Source organism: Cnephaeus nilssonii, assembly GCF_951640355.1.
Source record: "Cnephaeus nilssonii genome assembly, chromosome: 2".
NCBI classification, from domain to species: domain Eukaryota; kingdom Metazoa; phylum Chordata; class Mammalia; order Chiroptera; family Vespertilionidae; genus Cnephaeus; species Cnephaeus nilssonii.
In genome coordinates this window covers 26,530,759-26,550,129 of record NC_137073.1, presented here as the reverse complement: position 1 = coordinate 26,550,129, position 19,371 = coordinate 26,530,759, and positions in this window count along the sequence as shown.

Below are 19,371 nucleotides of genomic sequence, written 5' to 3'. Positions count from 1 at the left end.
TGATGTGAGGTCTACTTGAGTCACCTAAGAGGTTCATTATGGGTATTATGGAATCTCTTTGTCAAAACTCTTTTTTACATGTGACTAGTATATTTAGGACTCTTTGAAGACCATAATCAAAAAAGAGCTATAAAATACCATGTGTGGACCCAGGTAGTAGGAGGGTTGAGAGAAAGTAGCTTATGGGTCTAAGAAGTCAAAAGATTAAATGTATAGGGAGCAGTGCCATCCTAATATATAAAAACCCAGGGTCCATAATGACCGACCAAAGACTTGACCGAACACCAGAAGTCAGTCCTGCAGTCAGTGCTGGGTCGCCAAACACCGGAAGTCAGTCCTGCAGTCAGTGCTGTGGCAACCCAGCACTGACTGCCAAGAGGGCTGTAGATCAGGCCTGGAGAGAGGCCCGAAGAGAGGCCCAAAGAGAGAGGCAGGGTCTGATCCGCAGCCTCCGTAGCAGCTGTTGATCAGCCATTGCCTCTCTCTTTCTCTCCGGGCTTCACCAGCAGCCACGCCTCTGTTTCTCTCCAGGCCTCCGCGGGGGCTGCTGAACAGCCCCGCATCTCTGATCAGGCCTGGAGATAGGCCCAGAGACGCTGACTGGCATAGAAACCGACTAATCAGAACCAAATATGGGTCAACTGTGAGGAACCAATGCCTGCCTAGGAGGCAGAGCTTTTTTTTTTTTTTTTTTTTTTAATATATTTTATTGATTTTTTACAGAGAGGAAGGGAGAGGGATAGAGAGTGAGAAACATCGATGAGAGAGAAACATCCATCAGCTGCCTCCTGCACACCCCCAACTGGGGATGTGCCCGAAACCAAGGTACATGCCCTTGACCGGAATCGAACCTGGGACCTTTCAGTCCGCAGGCTGACGCTCTATCCACTGAGCCAAACCGGTTTCGGCGGAGGCGGAGCTTTTGACGCTGACTGGCACAGAAACCGACCAATCAGAACCAAATATGGGTGAACTGTGAGGAGCCAATGGCTGCCTAGGAGGCAGAGCTTTTGACACTGACTGGCATAGAAACCGACCAATCAGAACTAAATTGGCTGGCAGGGGAGGGAAGTTGGGGGTGAAATCAGGCCAGCAGAGGCAGTTAGGGGCAATCAGGCTGGCAGGGGAGAGCAGTTGGGGGCGAGATCAGGCCAGCAGGGGAGGGCAGTTAGGGGTGATCAGGCAAGCAGAGGCAGTTAGGGGCGATCAAGCCTGCAGAGGAGAGCAGTTAGGGGTGAGATCAGGCCAGCAGGGGAGAGCCATTGGGGGTAAGATCAGGCTGGCAGGGGAGGGCAGTTGGGGGGCGAGATCAGGCAAGCAGGGGAGGGCAGTTAAGGGTGATCAGGCAAGCAGTGGCAGTTAGAGGCGATCAAGCCTGCAGAGGAGAGCAGTTAGGGGTGAGATCAGGCCAGCAGGGGAGAGCCATTGGGGGCGAGATCAGGCTGGCAGGGGAGGGCAGTTAGGGGCAATCAGACAGGCAGGCAGAGAAGTTAGGGGTGATCAGGCAGGCAGGCAGAGAAGTTAGGGGTGATCAGGCAGGCAGGCAGAGGCAGTTAGGGGTGACCAGGCAGGCAGGCAGGTGAGCAGTTAGGAGCCAGCGGTCCCAGATTGCAAGAGGGATGTCTGACTGCCGGTTTAGGCCCGATAAACCAGCAGTCAGACATCCCCCAAGGGGTCCCCGATTGGAGACGGTGCAGGCTGGGCTGAGGGAACCACCCCCTCCATGCACAAATTTCGTGCACCGGGCCACTAGTAAATATAGTAAGAAGGTTGGATGAATGGATGGATGGATGGATGGATGGACGGACGGACAGATGAAGGGATGGACAGACCTAGCTCAAGGAGTAGGTCACCCAAGTTCATAAATACACATGGACCCAAGTGTCAAGGAGTCAACTGGCTTCTAGGATCTGGGAAAATTCAAGGGTTGGTCCACTCACTCCAGAAAAGAGGAAGCATAAGCCTAGTTTAGCCAAGAACAATGATGCATTTAGGCCATGGATAGTACTAAGAGGTGAAGTTTTCAAATCTGAGAATTTCACTCTTGGATTAAAAACACTCACTCAGTGGTACTCCATTTTCCTTAGGAGACAGTCCCAATGCTTACCATGGCTGTCTTTGGTCAGTTCCTTCTTGGAGCAGATCTCATGGCCAGGATTCTAGTGCATGTTATTAAGGGAGTGCTTTCAAGAGACTGGAGGACCAGAGAGGGAGAAGAGATAAGAAAGGGTGAAGTTCCAGGTCATTTCTGTCCTATCTCCAGACTGACGCTGCAGGGGGGCTATGCAACATAAGGTGCACCTCAAAGTTTGCATGGTTGCAAGACAAGGGGACTAGGTGTCTGTGCTCCCCACCAGTCAATCATCCACTATTGGCCACCCAAGAGGTTGTAAGCTCAGTTCTCAGTATATTGTGGGAGCTCCAATAGACCAAAAGTAACCCACCAATGAAGGCCACAAATGCCAGCCATTAGCAGCAAGGCACACAGACGCTGGGGGATATATGCACAGAATGAGTAAAAAGGATGTGAGAGGGCAAAACAAATGTTTGTTACAACAGTGATCAGCAAGGCCAGCGTGATCTAGCCCCTACTGACCTCTCCACCCTCATCTCTCCCCCAGCTCTTTGTATTAGTCAAGGTTCTCCAAGGAAGCAGAACCGATATAAAGAGATGTATTATGAGGAATTGGTTCGCGTGATTATGGAGACTGAGAAGTCCCATGCTCTGCCATCAGCAAGCTGGAGACCAGGAGAGCTGGTGGTATAGTGCCAATCCCAGTCTGATGGTCTGAGAGGCCATGGAGCCAATGGTGTAAGTTCCAGTCCGAGTGTAAGAGAAAACTGATGTCCCAGCCCCAAAACAGTTAAAGCAATTTCCCTTCTTCCTCCTTTTTATTCTTGCAGGCCTCCAACTGATTAGATGAGGCCCACCCACATTAGGGAGAGCAATCTGCTTCACTCAGTCTACTGATTCAAATGTTAATCTCACCCAGAAACACTCACAGACACGCCTAAAGTAATGTTACACCATCTGGGCATCCATGGCTCAGTCAAGTCGATACCCCCTTGGCCTCCATACACAAGTCCCAGGCTCAGTGCAGGGTGTATGAACGCACAGACAAAGGTGCTCCAAGGATAAAGAAGGATATGCTGGCCAGTTAGATTCTGAACCCTGAAAGTAGGGCCAGAGAAAGGCTAAAATGATCTCATTCCAAAAAGTAGTTGGTTGTTCTTATGTGTTTTCTCCCAATGAGTGTTGTCTTTTAAAGCACAATCTGGCTTTTTATTTCACAGAGCTCTAGAAGTCAAAGGAAGGGATAGCGGCCTTTACTCCACAGCATACTTTCTCAGAGGAGACTGTATCTTCCTCAAGGGGGGTGAAAATTGGGTCTCGAGGGGGCGGGGGAGGTGCAAAACAATCTTACACTTTTAATGCATACAGCGCAGGTATACATACAGTACATGAACAGATATACAGTATATCTATGGTGTTAACACTTCTTGGGAGACAATTAGAAAAAAATGTCTAAAAAGGATTGGGGTGTGGGAGGAAAAATATTTTAAGGAAAGTTTAAGAAACATTGTTCTAAAACCATACGTATCTAAAAGGTGAAGGCCACACCCTCTCCATCTACTATCCCCTGACAAGTACCGAGGGACCCAGATGCTCAGAACTGTCCAGAGGTCACACAAGGGTCAGTGAAAGAGTCTGGAGTGGACCACAGTGTTTTAGATACTAGACCAATGTATGTTCCACTCTTTTTTTTTTTTTAACACAAAAATAAATGTATCTGTGAGCAGGGCCCGCGTCTCCACATCTCCTTAGCCCATGTTCCCACCGAGATGATGCTTGGAAATAAATGATCTCTGGGCTAAAATGGGTGACTCCGGGGTCCTTAGGAAGAGCTACGTTGTCTGAGCGGTGTGACTAGAAACAGGCGGAGGAGACAGAGAACAGCCAGAGAGTCAAGGCCCAAGTGTGTCAGGGAACAGGAGGAATAAATATGGGGTAGGAAACAGGAATTCTTTCTGACTCCCACCCATCCTTCATGCCCCGATTTGGGTTTTTGAACTGCTACTTAAAATCCATCTGGAGCAGAGAGGGCAGACAAAATGATAAAAGAAGAAAAAAATCTTGTGAATGATACTAAGATTGTATTTATCATCCGATAACTCAGTGACATTAGACTCACCTGTGTGGCTGTCAGTTAGCTTCTCAATTTTCCCACGGTCTGTTTCTTTCACTCATTCATTCATTCATTCACTCACTCACGGACCTACAGTCAATCATTTAATGAGCACCTACTATGTGGCAGGCGTTTTCTGAGGCATGGGAGTTGGTGGTGAGGAAGCACTGACATACAGCAATAAAAATCTGATTTGGTCCAAACTCCAGGCAAAGTTTAAATTTCACAGTGGATCTAAGACTCTAAGACAAGCCTACATTTTAATAAAATTACCCTCCACAACATGGCGGGCACGTGAGGAGCATATTTTCTGACTATGTGGGAGGGAAATGGCTTGTGTCATGCACCCAGGTTCCACTCGGCTCTGGCAAGCTTTTTTTTTTTTCTCTCTCTTTCTCTCTAAGCTTCTTAATCCATGTTTAAAGGCAGGAGGGACTAAAGGAAATTACAAGAACAGAAAAGGAAAATGCAAAATAAATAAATAAATACAACTTTTAATTGGCTGACTCTAATCTCCCCGCTGCGATTGTATCACTGAGCTGGCAGCTTGTCCCTTGTGGTTGCTAGGCAACCATGTACAGGAAGGCCAACGTGTCAGCTGCAGTTGACGCTGCGGTTTCCTCGTTCTCCTGGTGTGAGTCTCCTGGTGTCTGAGGCTGAAGTCTGGCTTGACCTCACCCTCGAAGCGTCTGGGATGACCCGTCCAGCCAGCCCCACAATAAGCCTGTGACCTCCTGCTCAAAGCTGCCTCCTGGGCGAGTTCCTGATAAAACTTCACCCCTTTGTCAACAGCAGAGCGCTCTGGCTGTGACTTTGCTGAAAAGACTCCAACGATCGATCCAGGACAAGTCTTCCGAGCCCCTCGGGTACATCAGAGCAGGTGTGCGAGTGGAGACAGGAGACGCGGAAGGCCGGCATTCTCCTTTCCGGGCGTGCTGCACGCCGAGGGAGCCTCTCTCGGATCCGTCTTTGATAGTGTCCCTTTTGAAGCCTGCAGAGCATGGGCTTTGCAGACAGACAGGAGTGAGTCTGACTGTTACATAGAAGTTGTGCAACTTGAGGCACATCGCTCAGCCCCTCTGTACCTGGTTGCTCATTTCTAAGGTGGAGATGGCACTGCTTCTATGCCAGGGTCATGACAGGCATTTCCGGAGCCAACGCGTGTAAAATGTTCATCGCGATGCCTGGCGTCCAGTTAGTGCTCCAGGAGTTTCAGCAAAAGCTTACAGGCTTCCGCGAAGAGCTCGGAGGCATTCACAGGCAACTGGAGCCGGGACAGAAGTTAGCGATCTCTGAACCTTCTCATGCCTCCAGCGGGATCTGGGGAATGAGCAGAGTCAGAGGGATGTGCCCGAAGCCAAGTGGCTGGTGCTGAAACAAGGGCTCAGGGGCCACCACACAACTTCACCAGGTGGGATAAGGAAGAGCTCTCCCGTGTTAAACGCCTCTTGCAGGCAAATGGGTACCAGTATTTTTGTTGGGTAATCAGCACTCAGCGGACACAGTTACTCAGAAAACAGCCTGTTCTTTCTGAACAAGTGTCATGTGCTTCAGGCAGGGTTAAGGTCTTAAGGAAAAGATCTCGGCACTTCCATGGCAGCTGACAGAATAATCTGTCACCTTTAGAAGAAAATCCACCCTCCCTACGTGGCATCTGAGACTTACCTTGGCCTGGATACTGCTCCAACTTCAGTGCAACTCCTTACCCCAACCTACTGGTCTTTCTGCTGATCCTCAAACATGCTAGGGAGGCTGCCGCCCCAGGGCCTTTGCACATGCCACTGCCTCTGCTTGGAACACAGATATCCACACGGCTCCCTCCTTCACTTTCTTCAGGTCATTGCTCGAAGAATGTGATCTCCTCATCCAGGCCTTTCTTGATTCTTGTATTTCATATTGCAACCCTCTCCGTCAAGCGCTCTCTATGCCCCTTCCCTGCTCATAGGACTTGTCACCGCCTGACATGTTACCTGCATGTGTTTGTTTGTTTGTAGTCTGTGTCCTGCCCCACCTCTGCCCTGGAGCTCCAGGAGAGCAGCGGTTTTTGTCTTCGGTTCATTGCTACATGCCAAGTGCCCAGAACTGCCCTTGGATCACATTAAGTGCTCAGCAGACACTTTCTGACTACGTAATACCTCTGTCTTTTGTATGGGGTTCCCTCTGCCCTGCCCTTCCCCACTTGTGCCTTCCTAACGCCTACTCACCTGTCACGAGGTAGCTGCTAGCACCCTGTCCTTCTGGAAACCGGTCCTCACCTCCTCCGACTGGAACGAGGGCCTTGCCATGTGGGTCCAGAGAGCCCCGCCCTTCTTCCTGCACAGCCGCCCCCAGATTGCATCCCAACTATTTGTTTGCCTGGCGTCCCGTCAGAAGCGTGGCTGCTTCTCCAAAAGGAGGATCAACGAAATAAAAAGACGGTCGTCTTCTTTGACAGCTTCTCTGCGTGGTTTTCGGAAACCAAGCTCCCTGCACCCCCTTCTAACCCCAAAGCCTCATACTGTCTTCCCCTCTGGACTGAGGCACTTAAGAGCAGGGCCTGCTTGTAATTCATGTTTATTTACCTAGAATACAGTGTGGTTCCCGGCACAGGGTACGTGCACAAAACTGTCACTCAAATGGTAAGAGCCAACGCGTACTGAGTGCCTACTCACAGCCAGGGATCGGTCGTCAGGGTTCCCTGACCTTGGCACTCCTGACTTCTGGCGCAGGATAATTCTCTGCTGAGGGGGATATCCTGTGCATTCTAGAATGTGTAGCAGCATTACTGGCCTCTACGCACGTGCCAATAGCACACACTCCGGTTGTGACAACCAAAATGTCTGCAAACATTACCAAATGTCCCCTGGGAGGCAAACGTGCCCCTGATTGAGAACCACTGGTCTAAGTGTTTACTGTGAATTCATTAATTCAATACTCACAGAAATGCCACGAGGAGGCACTATTCAATCTTTATTACAGATGGCCAAAGTAAGGCTCAGAGAGACTGGGCAACTCGCTCCAACTCACACAGGGAGAAATCAGCAGATTTAGGATATGAACTGGGTAGTCTGGCTCCCAAGCCTAGGCAATTAACCACCTATAAGTTATGGTTATAGGGGATGGGGAAAGGGGGAATGGGACTCATATGTATTGTTTATTATAGTCAGGCACTATTCTAAACCCTTATATGGATTACCTCATTTAAATCTTTCTAGCTTTTGACACAATCACCATTATTTTTAACATTGCACAAAGGAGGAAACTGAGGCACAGAAAGTACCCCATTAATTGGAGACAAAGTAACCAGAATTCAAGCCCTGGCAGTTTGACTCTAAAGCTCATGGTGATGGTGGGGTTGGGGTTGGGGTTGGGGGTGGGGGTGGGGTTCCTACTCTGCTCCAAGTCTGCAAAGTCATGCCCCCTTCACCCAGCTGTCCCTGCCAGGCGAGCCTTGGCACAGCCCTCAGGTTCCCTTTAAAATAGTTTCACTGCTCCTCACACTCAATGTGCCTGACTCTCCAGGGCACCGAGCCCTCAGGGTCTCAGAGTGCTTTCATGTCCAAAGCCTTCTGATACACGAAGCCAATCATGTGGTTGAGGTGCCAGAGGCTTCCCCAGGGCAGGGGCTTACAGAATGCAGGCAGCTCTTGATGCCAACCAAGCCAGGCTTAATAGAAGAGCATGAGCAGAGCCTGGTGGGGAGGTCTCAGGGGTGTTTTCAGAATGGCATGAGTGTCTCCTCTTACAAGAAATAAGAAGATGCCCTACAAGTCACCTTCTCCGATGCTCTTCCTTTTGGTAGCTACCAAAGCAGCAATGTTCCAGCGGCTATGTCTCCTGCTATGATCACCCCGTGTTTGAAATAATGATCAGGACATTTCCCCACAGCCAGTTCTTCCAATGAGCCCAAACAGGACTACTGAGGAATTGCAAGGTCATGCAGGAACTCTCTTCTGACCTTGGGCATAGTTAGCCAGGCTGACTCAGAGCAAGTAAGACCCCCTTTCATTGTTAGAGAGACAGTTCTGCAGCTTCTTCTCCAAGTAGGGTGACCCCAATGTGGCAGAGAAGAATCACTCTTTTGTTTTGTTTTGTTAATCCGCACACAAAGATACTTTTTCCATTGATCTTTAGAGAGAGTAGAAGGGAGGAAGGCGGGGGAAGAGAGAGGGAGAGAGAGAAACATCAATGTGAGAGAGACACATAGATTAGTTGCCTCCTGTATGTACTCCGAATGGGGCCAGGGATTGAACCTGCCACCCAGGTACATGACCTTGACTAGGAATTGAACCCACGACCCTCTGTGTGTGGGCCAATGCTCTAACCACTGAGAACACTGGACAGGGCGAGAAGAACCACTCTTCATGGATGATAATTGATCAACTGTGCACCCAGACACAACTGCCTGCTATGCCCACAGGAGCGGCAGCTGCTGTGTGTGTGTGTAGATGTGCATGTGACTTTGTGACTTTCTGTGATTCTCCACAATGAAGCAATATTAGCTCCTCTTAAGCAAAATGCTCAGCTTCACCAAAATGCAGGGAAAAGATGATAGTAGACAGAACACAATCAACTGTGCTTTTGAAGATGTTTTTCTTAAAAGCCAGATTCATGAATACATAAATGGGAACAGTGAAGGCCACATTGAGATAAGAAAGAATGAGGAAACAATTGCATGTTCAGATACTGAATGCATGCTAAAGATATAATAATTATGATGATAAATAAGTGCATGTAAGAATTGTCAAAAAGATCAATAAATCAAAATATGTATATCCAAAACAAATACCACACACTTTCTCTTCATTCACTCTCCCTCCTCTTTCTTGTACTCACATATGTGCTTGCGCACGCGTGCGCGCGCGCGCGCACACACACACACACACACACACACACACACACACGATATACCTGGTACTGCAAGTCAATAGGGAGAGGAAGGTTTATCAATCAGTGTGGACACAGGAAAACAAAAAGCACCCAAGGTATTTCAAAGAGAGAGATTTAATACAGGGAGTTGATTATACATGTTTACAAAAGCCAGAAGAACAAAGGGGAGTAAACCATGTTGCCCATAGACGAACACTACCTCGTCTACTGCTGGAGGATTAAAACAGGGAAGGGATACTATAGGAGTGTGCATTCCTGCTGATGCTGTTGCCTCAAGCAGAAAACTAGCTTTCACATTTTTCCCACGTGGTAATCCCATGTGACTGACTCCCATTGGCAGAAACTAACACCAAGGACTCTGGGAAATGTAGTTTTCAGGCTCCTAGCTGTGGTGGGATAGAGAATATACAAGAACGGGTATGGATGCTGAGAGTCAACAGATAATACCTGGCACTGACGCGTTATTTGACAATACTTTAAAAAGCAATTGGTTAGAAACTGAGCAGAATCAAATATTTTCACTTTGTGCTGTTTAGCAAAATAAATTCCAAAAGCTATAAAGAGTTAAACACATACTGTACATAAGAGCTCAAAGACAGAAAAGGAAAAAGCCACAACAAAACAAAGAACATAATGAAAAAAATCTATTTAAGGGTGACAGAGGACTCTCTAGATAATGAAGCAATGAAGGAGTCAAAAAGAAAAAAAAATCATCTATTGGACTAAAACATCTAATTGTCAGAAAGGTGCTACATAAAGTTAGGAACCAAGTAATCCGGAAGGTATATTTACAATGCATATTCAACTGAAAACTGAACAGATTACCCAGTGAAGGTAAAGCTGTACATACTCAGTAACCCAACAATTCAACTGGAGAAACATGCGCACACATAGAGAAAAGGGATGAATGTTAGTATAAACATTAATGTGGGTGAGTATCAACTTGGGGTGAAATAAGCCACAGAAGTGTATTTAGATCATTATTCCATTTATACAAAGCTCAAAACTAGATAAAATAAACTTGGTTTTTAGAGATGCATGAATGGGTGGTAAAACTATAAGGAAAATCAAATAAATGATTATCACAAATGTCAGCATTATGGTTACCTCAGAAGAAGAAAAACATGCATGGGGGACATCCAGGAGATTTCTAAGGTGCAGAAATGTCTTATTTCACAAACTGGATGGTGAATAAGTGTTTATCCTATCTAATAAAACAGTAATATGCAAAATGACCATCGCTCTGCTACACCCACAAGCCACACCCACAAGCCAATCAGGAGTGAGTATGCAAATTAACCCAACCAAGATGGCTGCAGCCACGGAGCAAGCAGGAGCCTTGGGTTTCCCCGGCAATGGAGGAAGCCAAGCTTTCCACACACCCTGGCGGGCCCAGGCCTCCACTCAAGGCTACAAAGTTTCAATTATAGAAGATAAATAAATCCCAACAAAAATGGCTGCGGCCACGGAGCAAGCAGGAGGCTTGGCTCCACTCAAGGCTACAAAGTTTCAATTATAGAAGATAAATAAATCCCAGATACCAGGATCTCTGCTTGGGTCACCGGGGGGTGTGGCTGGCCTGCAAACCACCATCCCTCGAGGGGTCCCAGATTAGAGAGGGTGCAGGCTGGGCTGAGGGACACCCCCGCCCCGTGCTCGAATTTCGTGCACTGGGCCTCTAGTTGCATTATAATAATGGTGGTTTAAATTACACATACCCATACTTTTGATATATGTCACAATAAGATAGGAAAATAAATTCAGACATAAAGAAAATTCAAAAAATAAAATTATATGAATAAATATTCAATAACATTTTGGATCAAAGAATTGCAAATTTAAATAATGAGATAAAAACATTAACAATCCAATTAACAAAAATTCTAAATTTCATTAATTATCATTATTAGCATGGGTATAAGGAAAAATGTCATTTTCTTGGTGGAAATATAATTTGGTTAACATTTCCTGGAAAGCAATTTGGCAATGTACAGTATATCATGGGCCTTTAAAAATACCAATGCCTTACGGCCGTGGTTGGCAAATAGCGGCTTGCGAGCCACATCCAGCTCTTTGGCCCCTTGAGTGTGGCTCTTCCACAAAATACCACGGCCTGGGCTAGTCTATTTTGAAGAAGTGGCATTAGAAGAAGTTTAAGTTTAAAAAATCTGGCTCTCAAAAGAAATTTCAATCGTTGTACTGTTGATATTTGGCTCGGTTGACTAATGAGTTTGCTGACCACTGCCTTAGGGAAACGGCTAGAAACTTGGGTAAATGTTGTTTTTAAAATAGTGGTTGCCCTAGCTGGTGTGGCTCAGTTGGTTGAGCATCATCCTGGCACCAAAAGATTGCTGCTTTGGTTTGATTCTTGGTCATGGCACATGCTCAGGTCTCGGGCTCCATCCCTGGTAGAGAGCATGCAGGAGGCAGCCGATCAATGTTTCCCTTTCACGTTGATGTTTTTCTCTCTCTCTCCCTCCTCCTTTCTCCCTCTCTAAAAATCAATAAAAAATTCTTTTAAACAATTGTGGTCATCTTTGCATTTTTATAATAGTGGAAAATTTAGAAACAGTATGGAAGTAAATCATGACAGATAGTATGGAGCATTACACAGCATTTAATGATGATTACAAAGGGAGTGTCGTTATCGTAGAAAAATGCTTGTCATATTATTTAGTCGGAAAGGCAAACTACAAAACTTTATAGCCAATATGATCCCATCTATTTTTCTTAAAAGCAAGCATAAAGGAAGGAACAAAACATCAACAGCAGTTATGCCTTGGTGTCAAGATTATGGATACTTGTTTTTCTTCATTATTCTATATTTTCCAATTTCCTAAAATAAACACTTAGTACTTTTATGATAGGGCAGGAAGGGTGGTGGAATTCAATGAAAAATAAAAGTCCAGGTTGACTCATGTTCTCTTCCTGTCGCGTCATATTACATTGCACCTCAGCTTTCGGCTTGGCATCATTCCAAGAACATCCTCTTGTGGCAAGGAGGTGGGAGGCCAGGTCATTTCCAATTACCATTCTTCATTTCTACCTTGACTTACGTTGTGATACAGAAAGGGGAACTAGTACTTATTGAGTGTAGTCTTGGGCACCAATTTATTCCTACATGTCATCCCTGTGAGACAGGAAATATTATCCTCATTTTAAGGTTGAAGAAACTGAGGCCCAGTGGGCTCAAGGCACTCTCTCCAGAGCACACGGCTAGTCAACGGCAAGGAGATATGTGTGATCCCTGAGTTGTTTCTCTAAATTCCCTTCCTTCCAATATGATGAGCCACACATTTAAGTGTTCCATCACAGCCTTAATAACTGGGCCTGGGGATCAGTCTGCCTGGGCTGAGGGACAGCCTCCACTCACCAGCTATGGGACTGTGGGTAAGTTTTCTTTAACTTCTTGGTGCCTCAGTTTCCTCATCAGTAAAATGGGAATAAGAATGGCGTCTTTCTCATCAGGTTGGTTGTGAGGAATAAACAATAGGATGCATGTAAATTGCTTAGGACAGTTCCTGGTACTCAGTAAAAGTTAGCCAATATGGTTATCTCTCAGGGGTCTGATTCGAGTTCCTTTACACTCTCACTCCCCAATGCGCACCCCCCCCCCCCGCCCCTCGAAGAATGCCAGCAGAGATTCTCTGGTCCAGACACGCTTTCACGGATAGGAACTCTGAGGACCAGAATAGCGAAGTGACCCCCAGTGGTAAGTGATTGAGGGTGCTACCATCAGCCCCATATCTTTTCCAACACTGCATACAGCTTTTCCCTGATACCTGCCCCTAAGACAGCAGGGGTGGCCAGACTATACCTTGGAAGAAGTCATCTCTTCACGCACACACTATTCTTTAGGTACAGGTTATCATTTGGTCTCTCCACAGCCCCGGGAGGTGGGCAAGGCTGGAACGGTGAATGAGGAAATGACCTCAGAAAATTTAGGGTGGTTCTCCTTGGTCCATGGTGGAACTGGAGCTCTTTGTACAACAAAGAGCTTTGGTCTTTGCTGTATTAGATCACCAACCTCAGATTTGTGCCTCTTATGGAAAAGAAATTGGACTGGTGGGTGCTTTCACCCTGATTTCTCTATTACACCCCCCTGTGCAGGCTACTATTCACCAGCACCTCCTAGTCAGGGAGCAGCTTCATCCAGCCTTCGCTGGCAGGCTGATGCACTCAGTCTCTCTTTCAGCACCCAGGTAGCCAAGTGTGGGAACTGTGACAGAGGCCAGGCCAGTGGGACAAAAGTAATGTCACTCTCCTTTCCAACCTATCCCCTGTTGCCTGTATCCTTAGATTAACCTTTTACACTTGGATGTGGAGTGTGACTCGACACGGTTAGCATCGGTAGCAGCTTGAGAAAAAAGCAAGCGAGTGCAAAGGGTTAATATACCTACCTTACCTATATCTATGCGTGATTTTAACCTGTGATGCCTCAAGAACCCTGGCAGCAGCCAGAACTCTCAAGAACTAGAGTGTGTGGTGTGTGTGTAAACTGATACAGCCTCCTTGGAAAAAAGCCAGGCAGTATTTCCCAAGGCTGAACATTTACCTACCCTATGACGCAGCAATTCCAGGAGTGTTTATGATACCAAAAGACATAGATGAAAATGTTCACAACAGCTTTATTAATAACAGGCAAAACTGCAAATGACCTAAATGTTCACTGATAGGAAAATGGACAAATCAACTATGGCACTATTCACTCGGTGGAATTTTATATGGCAACTAGAGGCCCAGCATGTGAAATCGCGCAAGACCCCAGACCCACTGCACCCCACTGCACCGGCAGGACCCCAGACCCGCTGCACCGTGAGACTCATCAATGTACCTCCTGGTGACCAGTCGTTTGGTCATTATGGCGTTACGGCCACTGGCCTTTTATAATATAGATAGATGATAAAATGAAATTCTACTACGTACAATGGCATAAAGAAATCTCACAAATTCAATGATAAATAAGACAGACACTAAAGAAAACATGTTGTAATAATTCCATTTACATTAAGTTCAAGAACAGGCATAAGGGAAACTTCTGAGGTGGCAGACGTGTTCTGTAGCTTGACCTTGAATGGTGGTTGCCTGGTTGTGAACATATGTAAGAATGTATCCGGTTTTACACATAAGAAATGTGTGCTTTGGGCCCTGCTGGTGTGGCTCTGTGGTTGGGCATGCAGGAGGCAGCCGGTCAATGATACTCTCTCACCATTGATGTTTCTATCTCTCCCTTCCTCTCCTTTCCTCTTTGTTCCTCTCTGAAATTAATAAAAATATGTTAAAAAAAAGAAATGTGTGCTTTGCTCTATGTATATCTCAATAAAATACTTAAAAACAAATTCTATCCAATAGGTCACTAAGGATTTATTCACTAACAACTCAGACTAATTCCTAAGCAAGAACCCCTATGATAATGTTACTATTAAGTCAACCAGTGGATCCTGCATAGCTAGTAGGTTCTTCCTTCTCAAAGACCTGATCCCAACGCTTGGATAAATCTCTCTCCACTGCGCTGCCACGGGCATTGTACGTGGTGTTCTACTGCTGTGTGTCCATCTGTTTCCCCATCAGACTACATCCTCAAGGCAGGGACTATGATAATTCATCTCCTTGCCCCAATGGCTGGTGAGTGCCTGGCTTAGAGCGGACACCCAGGGACCATCAATAGACAGTAGGAGTAAGTGGATGGAGGAATGAATGTATGTCACACATACAAAGATGATCTATGATCACAACCTCCAAAGCTGGTGCTGGGCTATGAGCTGTAGAAGCATTCTTTAGGCAGAATGACAGAGACCTGTGACTCTCAGTCTGGGGAGATTTTCCCCCACAGGGGACACCTGGCAATGTCTGAAGATATTTTTAGTTATCACAACTGGGGAGTGGGTGCTACCTGGGATGAGCTAAATATCCTATAATGCATAGGATAGCCCCCTTCCGCACACACACACACACACACACACACACACACACACACACCATCCAACACAAAATGTCAATAGTGCTCAAGGGGAGAAACACTGGTGCAGAGGAATGGGTGCTAACACAGGAAGAAGCCTTGAGCGCAAATGTCAACTGGCTACTCATTAGTTGTGTAATGTCACAAAACTTGGCGGAGCTCTCTCCCTTGTTCAAATAGGGCTGATATCTATACCTCAAAAGCCGTGGCGCGGATTCGACAAGCTGAGCTATGTAAAGTGCCTGGCTCAATGCAGGAGCCTGGTGAGATCTGGTTCTCTTCCCTTCCGCACTCCCCGCTTCTGATCCCCTTCCCCAGAGCCACAGACGGGGAATGTTTAATAAGAGAAACAGCCTCCCAGCACTGCTCCTTCTCCCTCTGCCTAAGAAACGATTGACGAACGAGGCTGCCTGGGAAGGATACATTTTATTTGCTGGGAACATCAATAGCCTGTGTTCCTAATGAAATTCATTATTAAAAGATAAAGTCAACATATTCAGGATTCCAGCCCACATCGCATCCCAATGTGATCTGCCATTCCCCCAGCATTGCAGGTGTCCTGTAAGCCTGCCTCTGAAACACGGGTTCAGATTCCCCCCTCCCTCTCACTGTTCTCTAAGCCAGCATAAACCTACTGGGTTCCCGGAAGACAGGGAGCAATGCCTCACAAAATATCAGCACCATGGGCAAGTGGCAGGGACACCACAAAGAAAGAGCCCTGCCTTGTTCTTTGCAAGTAGAAAGTGGAATTTCCCATTGGTTTAATCTAAGGCCTTTGTCCTCCTCCACTTTATGTATTTATGAGAGTGACCAGCCCCTCAGTGATGGGCAACCTTTTGAGCTTGGTGTGTCAAACTTCGCCAAAAAACTGAGCATAACTCGGGTAGTGTGTCACTTTGAGGAAAAAACATTATTTCGCACATGTTTCATCCTCAGGAGCAGCAAATGTTTCATCCTCGGCATGCGGCCGCCTCCGCGGCTGCGTGTCATCAGAAATGGCTACGCGTGTCAGTGCTGACACGCGTGTCATAGGTTCGCCATCACTGCTTAGGCAGTCCTATGCTGAAATCCTGTGTGTGCTGATTTTTATTAAGTTTGCTGTCCTTGGTGCTGAATAAGTCTCAAAGTGCTAAGAGTGTCTGGGTCACTTTTACATTTCTATTACTGACATTGACCCAGGAATATGATAAGATGGGACACTATATATAAATACATACTAGAGGTCCAGTACACAAATTTGTGCACCAGTGGGGCCCCTTGTCCTGGCCTGCGAGATCAGGCTGAAATCGACTCTCCAACTCCCCCAAGGGGTCCTGGATGCGAGAGGGCGCAGGCCAGGCTGAGGGACCCCACCGGTGTACAATCGGGGCCAGGGAGGGAGGTGGGAATCTGAACAGGGGAGGGACTGTGGGAGGGCTCCAAGGCGTGTCCAGCCCTTCTCGCTCAGCTCAGTCCCTATCGGCCAGACCCCAGCAGCAAACTCACCTACCAATCGGAGCGTCTTCCCCCTGGTGGTCAGTGCACGTCACAGCGACTGGTCAACTGGTCAACTGTCTGCCCCCTGGTGGTCAGTGCACATCATAGCAAGCAGTTGAGTGGCCTTAGCATATAATTAGCATATTACACTTTGATTGGTTGAATGGACGATCGCACAGCCGGACATTTAGCATATTAGGTTTTTATTATATAGGATATATATATATATGTGTGTGTGTGTGTGTGTGTGTTTGTGCATATATACACACATATATACATATAAACACACACATTATTTTAGAAAATACTTAGTGTAAAATATTTGGAAAACACATAGAATGAAAATAATAAAAATGACTAATATTTACAGAGAGTATGCTACTTTCCAGGCACTGTTGTTATCTCATGAGGTATGTACCACAATTCCACTATATTTTAGTTGAGGAGAGTTTAGGTCACAACAATCCCATTCCCTTAGCCTTCCAGTAACAATCACATTGAGAATGGAAGAAGAGCTGGGATCCTACCAAGGCAAATCCCTCCACCTGGCTCAGGACCCCATCTTCTCAAAGACTTATCTTGTCTTAGGTCATGGAATTATTGTTCCTTCTTCTGCACCACCAGTTTTTCTACTTCACCATTCCCACTGGCATACAACATGCCCCAAGATTTATAATCTTACAGCAAAGAAACAAAAGCCATTGACCATTATATGGCTCTAAACATTTCCTCCTTCCCTTCATCCTTTTTAAAGAGAAACTCCTTAAAAGAGTGATTTTTAATCACTGTCTCTACTTTTCTTACCTCCCATTTTACGTTCTTCCTTCAGACTCTCATTCAAACCGTGGATGGCCCTACTCTAAATCAACCGGGCACATCCATAGCCTGTGTTCCTAATGAAATGCACTGTTCCTAAATCAACAATGGCCATCATGTTGACCAATTCTATGGCGGCTTCTCTGAGCTCTTGTTTTACCTTTCAGCAATATTTGACATTGTGAACCACTGCCTTCTCAAAATACCTTTCTCCCCTCTGGTCACTACTGTGCAAAATCTTAGTTTTCGTCCTAACTCCACAGCCCCAATTCGGAGTCTCTTTTCCTGGATCTTCTTGTTCTGCTCAATTTAAAACATTAAGTGTCACAGGGCTTAGACTTGGGAGGCCTTCACTTTTCCATCTCCACTGCTCAGCCAGTGAGTAATATCATCCAATCCCTGGCTTTAAAAATCATCTACATATTTATGCCTCCCAAGTTCATATCTCCAGGTCCAATGTCTACCTTCATCTTCAGAGTCCTACATTCGATTGCCTACCTAATCTCTCATCTCAAACGTAACAGGAGTGTAAAAGAACTTCTGGTTTTCAGTCCAAATTGCCTCTTATGCCAGTCTTCCCAATTCAGGAATTATCACAGCCACCCAGTTTCTCATGATGAAATCCTAGGAACCATCTTTCATTTCCTCTCACAGCTCACAACCAAACCCCCACTCATACTTTATATACTTAGCTTATAAAACACACCACAATTCTATCAGCTTCTCTCCACCTGCAATGCCACTGTTTTAGCTTCTCTATTACATCTTCCCTGGATTACTGTAAAGTCTTGTTTTCTATTCTAATTTTATCTGAACAGATGGTGCATGTGTTCAAATATCAAAACATATAAAAAATATGTACATCTCTGTCTTCCTTTGGCCCATCCCCACCCCTACCTACCTTTCACAGGTAAACAAATTTTAGTTATTTGGGGTGTCCTTACAGAGTCTCCTTATCCAAATATAAAAAATATTTATTTCCACATCCCCTTGTTTTTACATGAATGTTAGCATGTGATGCATTCTGTTCTGCTCCTCCCACTTTACCACAGGACTTAGTTTCTTTCCATATCCTTGGAGACAGCTTCCTCATTCTTTATCTAATTGCTCAGTATTCCATTCTATGACTGCAAGAGAATTTATTTAACCAGAACCCTATCCTTTGAAAACTGAGTTATTTATGGTCTTTTTCTATCTCAAACAATACCCCAATAACTTGTATATAGAATTTTCATACATGCAATTATATCATGTGATAAATTACCAGATGTAGGTTTGCTAAGTCAAAGGGAATCTGCAAGAGCCATTTAAATGATGTCTCTGTTTTCTCTCTTTAACGTAGATTATATTTCCAAAGGCATCTATAGAGGTGTTTTAAAAATGCAAATCATATTGCAGCTCAAAGCCCTCCAATGACTTTCTGCTGAATACATTTAAAATTTAAATGCCTCACTCTGGCCTCCCAAACCTGCTTGCTCTGGACTATGACTATTCAGCCCCACTCAGTGGGATCCAGCAATTCTTCTTTATATTTCTAGAATGTACTCAACTCTCTTTGCCCTGGTACTTGTTCATCCCTTTAGTTGGCAGTCTTTCTACCAGAACATCATATTTCTCAATCCCTCTCTTCAGATCAGCTTAAATATCACCTCCTCAGAGAAGCTTCCTTAACACTTGATCTGAAGCCCTCACCCTGCCCCTGCCTGCTGGCAAATCTCCAGTATGTTGTTGTATTTTATTTTCTTTATTACTCTTATCACTACCAGATAGTGCCTTGATTTTATTTTATTTTTTATTATTTATTTATTTATTTTTGCCTATGTCTCTTACTGTAGTGTAAGCTTTGCAAGGGCAGGGACGTGTCTGGTTCATCACTATGTACCTGACAAAGTACACAGACAAATGTTTGTTGAATGAATGACTGTTAACATCCCAGTGTATTAACTCCTAGATCTTTTCCAAAATGTATATTTTACATAGGTGATATGATATTATGCATATTACTTTATATCTTGGTTTTGCCATCTAACATTACATTTAAACATTTTCCCAGGGAATTACAAA